This window comes from Nothoprocta perdicaria, unplaced genomic scaffold (genome assembly GCF_003342845.1).
Source record: "Nothoprocta perdicaria isolate Ctin4 unplaced genomic scaffold, notPer1 scaffold_351, whole genome shotgun sequence".
NCBI lineage: Eukaryota > Metazoa > Chordata > Aves > Tinamiformes > Tinamidae > Nothoprocta > Nothoprocta perdicaria.
Genome location: NW_020455590.1, coordinates 421,581 through 429,048, shown reverse-complemented (window position 1 = coordinate 429,048; position 7,468 = coordinate 421,581).

Below are 7,468 nucleotides of genomic sequence, written 5' to 3'. Positions count from 1 at the left end.
GCCCGCGAGTGCCATTGTCACGGGGGCCGCGCCCCCGGCCGCGCAGCGCTTCCTTTGCGCGCGGGGCGGGGCGCCGCGCATCGCCCCGCGCCGGGGGGGTGCGGGGGGGGTTGCCCGGGGGTCACCGGCCGCCCCCCATCCTCTACAGCCCCCCCCCATCCCAGCGCATTGCACGGCTGCAGCCCTGTCGTGTCCCCCCCCGTGCTCGGTCCGGTCCCTCGCCCATTTCCCGCGGAGCCCCCGGCATTCCCGGGCGGCGGCCCCGTGGCGGCGCGGGGTCGCCCCCTCCCCTTTGCCCCTTCCCCTCCCCCCCGCCTGGTGTGCGGGGACACGCGTGGGGTGTTCCCGCGGCGGGGATGCCCCGCTCGGCCGCGGCGGGGATACCCCCGCTGACGTCACGGAGCGGAGCCGGGGCGGCGGCGGGCGCGCATAGCGCCGCGCTGACCTCACGGCAGCCGCTGCCTGGGAGTCCCCCCCCCGCCTCCCCCCGCCGCTTGAGTAAGCGCCGGGAGAAGCGAAAATGCCATGACGGGCCCGTGCGCTCATCCCCGGCGCGGGGAGATTCCCTTTGATGCCGCTCCCGCCGTGGGCGGCTCAGGGCAGAGGCGCAGGGCGACACTTTCCGCCCGCCGCTCACCCCGGGCACCGGCCCCGACAAAAATACCCCGCGCTTTCCATGCTGTCATTTCTCCTTCTCATCTCGGCCGCGCCCGCTGCCCGCCACGCAGCCTGCCCGCCTCGCCCCCGCCGGGAACTACCCCCGGGGCCGCGGGCGCCCACGCTCGCGAGCCCCGCGGTGTCTGCAGCGGCCTCCGCACGGCGCTGCCGCGAGGCGGGCCCCGGCCCCGGCCCCCGCTCCTCCTTCCCGGCGCGGCGCAGCCGCCTCGAGCCGCTCGCGGCCCCCGCGCCGCGAACACGGCGTTACACAAGGCGGCTAAAAAGCGAAACTCCCGAAACGGCACCGGAGCTGCTGTAAAAGCCTTTAAAAATAATCCCCGGGGCTGCTATTTAAAGAAGCCTCACGTAGGAAACTCGCTACGTGGCGAAAATGCTTAGAAAGTGTCGCCGGGCGCACGGAGCGCCACAGGGTGTTGCAGCCGCTGCCGGGGCAGCCCTTTCCGCTGCGTGTGAGCGCTTCCCAGCGCTTCCCAGCGTAGAGGCCGCTACGTGCGCCCGGGCCCGCAGCGAGGAAGCGAGGAGCTCCCAAGCGGAGCGAGAGCCGAGAGGGACCGCGCGGGGCGGAAAGACGTCCATGGGCCTGCTTGGCCATCTACAGCAGCAGCCAAGTGCTGTTGGGCCGTGGGGGGTGTTGTTGCTGGGGCTCTGTGGATAGACCAGGGTGAAAACTGGGCACTGGGGGCTGTGGATGGGAATGAGGGGATGAGGTGTGGGGTTATCCAGTGGAGGACTTGGGAAAAGTGAAGCTCAGTGGGGCTGGAAGGCTGTCGAGTGAGGCTTTCTGCGTGAGGCCAGAGCTAGGCCTGGCGGGAAGCTGGGCCTGGGAAACTGCGGGTGGTTTGGACCCACAGGGGTCACAAACAGCGTGCAGGGGCTGTGGGGTTCACTGCCCACTCCCGTGCCTGTATCTGAATAGATGGGCACATAACTGGATGTTAACTCCTCGTTGGAATTTGCGGTTGACTTCTTCAAGACCAAGCTGGTCATGTGCAAGCGAATCACAGCTTTCTGACTTTTTAGGTGTGTAGGGCAGTACTTAAACACTCAAATCAAAAACTGTGTTCCAGAAATCCTGTGTATCCAGCTGCTTGCTGGATACACCTGAATTCAATAGTGCCCTAGAGATGCTGTTTGGAAGGTCACCTAGCGTAGCCTCCTGCTCAAAGGATATCCCCCTGTACCCACACACAAATTTCTGTATCTTTCTCCAGGATGTAGAGACCAGGTGTTCCTCTGCCTAAATTCTCTCCTCTATGGATATCCCAAAAGCTAAGGCAGTTGCTGCACCCTAATGACACCAGAGCTTGGTCATTTCAGCACTTGCACAAAAAATAGGACATCCAGATTCAAGCGTTTTACATTGGCGTAGGGAGATAAGAGTGGGGAAGAGAAGAGTGAACTTGCATTCTCCACCTCCCAGGAGACTGTTGTAATCCCTGGATCATGCTGGGTGGCACCTCACTCGTCCCTTTGAAGTGGTGTAACCACTTTCAGGCTTGTGTGTGAGCGCTGCAATCTAATGCTTCAGGCCATCCATTGCAGCGGGGGGACTCTGCGTATCCCTTCCTGCTCCAAGGATGGCATGTATTAAACTTTTACAGCATAAAACACTGTCAAGACCTTAAGTGAACTTAGTTTCTTGTCCAATGAATCCCTTCTACCAAGCATGCTCTCTATTATGTCAACAGAAGACAGCAGCCACCTTCTTCTGGCTGTATCTTTATGGAAAGCTTGTAGATGACCATCTGCAAGAAAGGGTTCTAATACCCTAACTTTGCACTGGCAGTAAGGAATTTCCTGCAGCCTTATTCTATGTATCTTTATTATTATTATTATTATTATTATTATTATTATTATTTTCCATTCTCCAGACAGGTGGGATTTGATGTGCAACCTTGTGAGTTTGCCGAAGGTGGACTCTCCTCTCCCCTTTCGTTTGCTGAAAGCAGGCAAAGAATTAGATGATAAGTTTGGGTTTCTCCATTCCTTTCTGGGGATGAGGCATTAAGGAAAACACTTTCAGTTTATAATTTTGTCACATAAACCCTTTTTGGATTTAAGTTTGAGTCAGAATTGTAGACTTCATTTCATTCAGAGAATAAGTGTAAAAGCTTCTAGTGTTGATACAGGTGAAAAAAAAAAGTCTTGAAAATGGAATGCAATATTGACAAAATCACAAAATCACCCCTAGAGGTAGAGGAATCTGGGCAGGCTGGAACAATAGCTCCATTTATTATTGTTATTGTTATTTCAGTTAGGCCCAAGAGCTTCAAGGTGTGAGATAAGGCTTTAGAATAAGTGGTACTAGGAATTTCTAACTTACCATTGTTGTATTTCCCAACTGAAAGAAGAATTAATTCAACTTTCTTTGCTTCTCCCTGTAGCCATGAAAGGCACCCTTGTCATGTAGAGGTCACGATGCAGAGGAGAGAAAGCCTTGCTTAGTCTTTGGTGTGGTGGTGGTTAGTAGTCTTTGTTTGTTGTTGGGTTCCCTCTGCCAAAATTAACTCCCAGTCTTGACTAAATTAAAACCCAGTGTAATCTAGCCCGCTGTCATGCTTTTACATTCAAAAGTTTAGGTTTTCTTTTCCCAACTGGTCAAAAAAAAAATGTTGAATGGTTTATGCTCAAATTTTCCAAGTAAATACTGTTGGACTGGGGCCATGCATAGGAAATTTTTTGCCCCCAAGGAAGAAATTTTGAGAAAGACTCAAATGATTCAAACCAAGGCTTTTATGAATGTTAGAAATATGTGCAGTATGCTTTGTTCACAATAGCTCTGTTTTCCCAGACAGAAGCTCCACCAACTGGTGGAATTGCCCTGGAATTCTGTAATACCACAGATGGAGAGGCTTGAATGCTCCTGGACTGACTCAGGCTGATCACTTTGCCTGGCTTGGGAGACAATAGACAATTCTTTCTTGCTTGTGGAGACCCAAAATTAAAGAAAACTGCATATTAAGCAAGGGAACAACTCCCTTTCAAACAAACCCACAGACCAAACTGTGATTCTATTAAGTGAAGGGGCTGTTGAGAATATAATTCCCCCTGCCCACATAAGACCTGATTAGGAATGCTAGAAACCCAGGCCAGACAAGGTTCAGACATGCAAGCATAGCAGCTTATTAAATAAGGAGATGAAGAAACATTCAGAAGGATCTTAATTTAAGTACATTAATTATGTAATAATGAAGCAGTTTTAAACTGGATTTATCATGGATACTAATGAAATACATTTAGCATAGGCCTCATTTTTTTTCAGGAGGATGATCTGATTTGACTGTGTTCACTTACAGGGGGAGAGAGAGAGAGAGAGAGAGAGAGAGAAGCTCAAGGCCATCTTCTTCTGGGCAAAGATCTTGAAAAGATTAATGTTTATGAGAGAGAGATGGGTTTTGGATTTGAATGAAGGATCAAAGCCATGGTACTGCTGTATAAAGTGCAAAAGTTAATGCTTATTTTCCCTCTACCTTACACTTAACAAAATAACAACCATTAGCATTATTATTTTATAAGTTCTTTTCTCTTTACTTCCTTGTGAGCCCATTGTTTCCGAATGTAATTCTTGACTGAACTGTCAATCTCTAATCCCGAGAAGAAGGCTCTCTGCATAATGCACAAAGGTTTACACAAATGTAACTTTATCGCTGCAAGGAAAATAATCATTTACACTAGATAATAACGTTGGCTTGTTCATCAGACATTGCCTTTCTGGCAGACTAGTACCTTCTGTCCGTCTTGACAAGGGACAGCTTCTGAAAAGCATCAACTTTTTCTTTCTTTATTTTCCCTGACACGTCTCTCTGAGAACCTTTTGCATCTACTCTTATTATGTTCTCTTCTCAGTTACCATGTCTATTTACTTGCAGTGAGGTCTAATCTCTTCCCATTTATCTGTGTTGAATACTATTGTGTTTCATTTACTGTTCTTTTCACCTTTATTTATTTATTTATCTATCTATTTATTTTTTTTTTATTTAAATGATTGCATTGGAGATTCCAGCTTCCAAAGCAAGAAACTGTCCAGGCTTTGTTTCTTGCTTGTGCCTTGGCCTGAGTCACTTTACTCCTGTCCACTTTGTTTCCCTATCTGTAAAATTACAGTTTGGGACTTGGGAAATAAAGCCACATAATTTAAAGGGAAATAAAGCCACATAATTTAAAATTAAATACTGTTATGGTTTATGTTTTAGTAGTACACAGGCCTCATTCCTCTGTTGCAACTGTTCTTTATTTTCTTGTATAAATAAATGACTAATGAATCCAACAATCCACACATGGACTGTTTCTTTCGAGTTTGTTATAGCTCAATGTCCAAGAACAGGCTCTTGCCTCATGCCACAGGGTAAGGGACTTGTGTTTCTTTGGTCTTATGACTTTATTCAGGTTTCTTCAGTTACAACTAGAATCTCTGGTGCTCCTGAACCAGCTGATAAATACTGTTAAAGAGGAATGATGAATCAAATGCATTTTCTTTTCCACTGCATTGTATATGAAAAGTAAGACCACAGTGTAGAGCACAGAGCACCGGTGAGACCACTGCAGGCCCCAGCCCCATGAAAATAATCTCAAAACCCCAACTGGAGTCGGGAAACTGGGCAGTGAGGCTGCCTGCTCATAGCAGGCTGAAAATGTCAGACCTAGACCTGGCCTGGGTGCACTTCTCCATGCAGTCCTGTGAAGATGGTGAGGGTGAGCAGTGCCAAAATAAGCTGCCAAGCAGGAGCAACAAGGTGTTCCAAGCGCAGGTGCGCTTGCTCTTGGATAGGCCTTGGAAGCCGGGCCATTCCTTCTCTGCTACAGAGGAGTCTATTGCTGTCCTGCCCATCTTCCAAGCCTATCCGAAAGAGAAGATGAATTCCTGAGTGTGTTCCCTTTCATTTTAAGGAGGCAAGAAACTTGCCTATGTCGTATGTGCGTTTTGGATACTTAGGACTTGAGGTAGAGCGTGATGCGGTCTGAACAGCGAAATTTTGAAACATCAGGGTCAAAGCCATCTAAACACAGTTTTAAAAACCAAACATTGCTGCTTCCTGGGCATCTAGGAGGGTAATTATGTGAAGACTGCATGTCTTAACGATAGAGAAGAGGTAACTGGCTGAGAAAATAGCTTCCATGTCACTTCTGCTTGCTCAAATTATGCTCCCTTCAGCAATCCAGCTTCTCAGAGACAAACGGGAAACACCGCTGTGGAACTGAAAGGCAATCGAGCTGCTAAGAGTTGGTGCACACACGTGCTCGCCGTGCAAAAACACAAGGTAGCAAAACCATAATCGAGTCCTTCTAATTTCCATGACTCTTTGAAAGGGACAACAGAAAAATATATTTGCAAAGACTATTTAAAATAACCATAGTTTTGCATAGTTTTGGCTAATGGAGATCTCAATATGAAGGTGCAGCAGAGTTGAATAATCTTCTATTTTTTCTTTTTCTTTTTTTTTTTTTTTTAATAAGAAATTTTTAGAAGATAAGTCAAAAACTTTGTCATGCTGCAGGTGAATCTGGACAATAATCTGGACAATAATATAACTCTGGTGTTCTCAGCCTACCAAAAATTTCCCACTGATCATTCCACACACGATTCCATGCAAGGGAAAAAAAAAAAAAAAAAAAAAAAAAAAAAAAAAAAGCTTCCTGCCATCTGTTCTGAATTAGACATCTTCCCCTATTATATTCCCCTGCTTTATTGGTTTTGTTGTTATGAAATAGTAACTTACATTTACAAGTACCTATAAGAGCTCGGGTAATTCACTTAATGTTTCATAGTACTTTTCTTAATTTAAGACAAAGAAGCAGTGCCCTGTTTTCAGCACATACACAATAGCACCCAACTTCACCCTTTTATCACTCATTATACCTTCTCCTAGCGTGGTGTTTATTCTTTTTTTTTTTTTTAATGACAAGAACGCAACAACCTAAGCAGGCCTTTATTAAAAATTATGTGCTTTAACGACCGCTTCCTTTCCAGCCATCCAGTTAACTGATTATGAATCGATTCTCTGCATCGCAGCCGTTCCCAGCGGGCTCCACAGCCCGCGGGATTTCTCCCCACGTCTCCAGCAGCGCGTTTCGCTCAGTTCCACGGACTTTCCCCTCGCGCTGTGGGCCACGCGGAGCACGCGCTGCCCCGGCGCCGTTTCGGCTCCATCAGCTGAGGGGCAGCAGGTTCACCCGCCGCCGAGGGGAACCCGCCGGCCGGGGATCCCGGCACCGCAGGGATTAAGCGGCCGTTGAGCACTACGTAACCCGCGGCGGAATGTCAGGCGCGGTTGGCTTCAAACCGCGCGGCCGTTGGGCTCCAACGGCCGCTCGCGCGGCCCCGCGGCGGTCACGGGGCCGCGCCGGGCGCCGCGTGCCCCGCGTCCCGTGACGGGCGGCGCGGCGGGGCGCGCAGCTGAGCGCCGCGTGACGGCGCGGGGCCGCCAGCGGGGCCGCCCGCGGCCTCGCCGCCCTGGCTGCCCGCCCTCGGCGGCCGCGGGCGCGCGGGGAATGCCCGCTCTTCCTGCAGCCCCCAGGAACAGGGGAAGGGCGCGGGAAAGGCGCCCCGCGGGGAACTTTCCATCGTGTTTTGCCCTGGTTTTAGTGATTCTAGTAACACAGTGAGCGCATCAGGCGCGCACTTCAGGAACGCCGCGACGTTGGGCGCGTGACCGGGGGCAGCGTTTTTATCATTTCCCCGCTGCAGCGAACACCCCGGGGGAAGGCGGGGCTGCCGTTACGGGCGCCTTCGACCCCGCGCCACCCCCACTGAGGGCCTCCCAGGGCGCCCCCGCCGCGGCCGGCGAGCCGC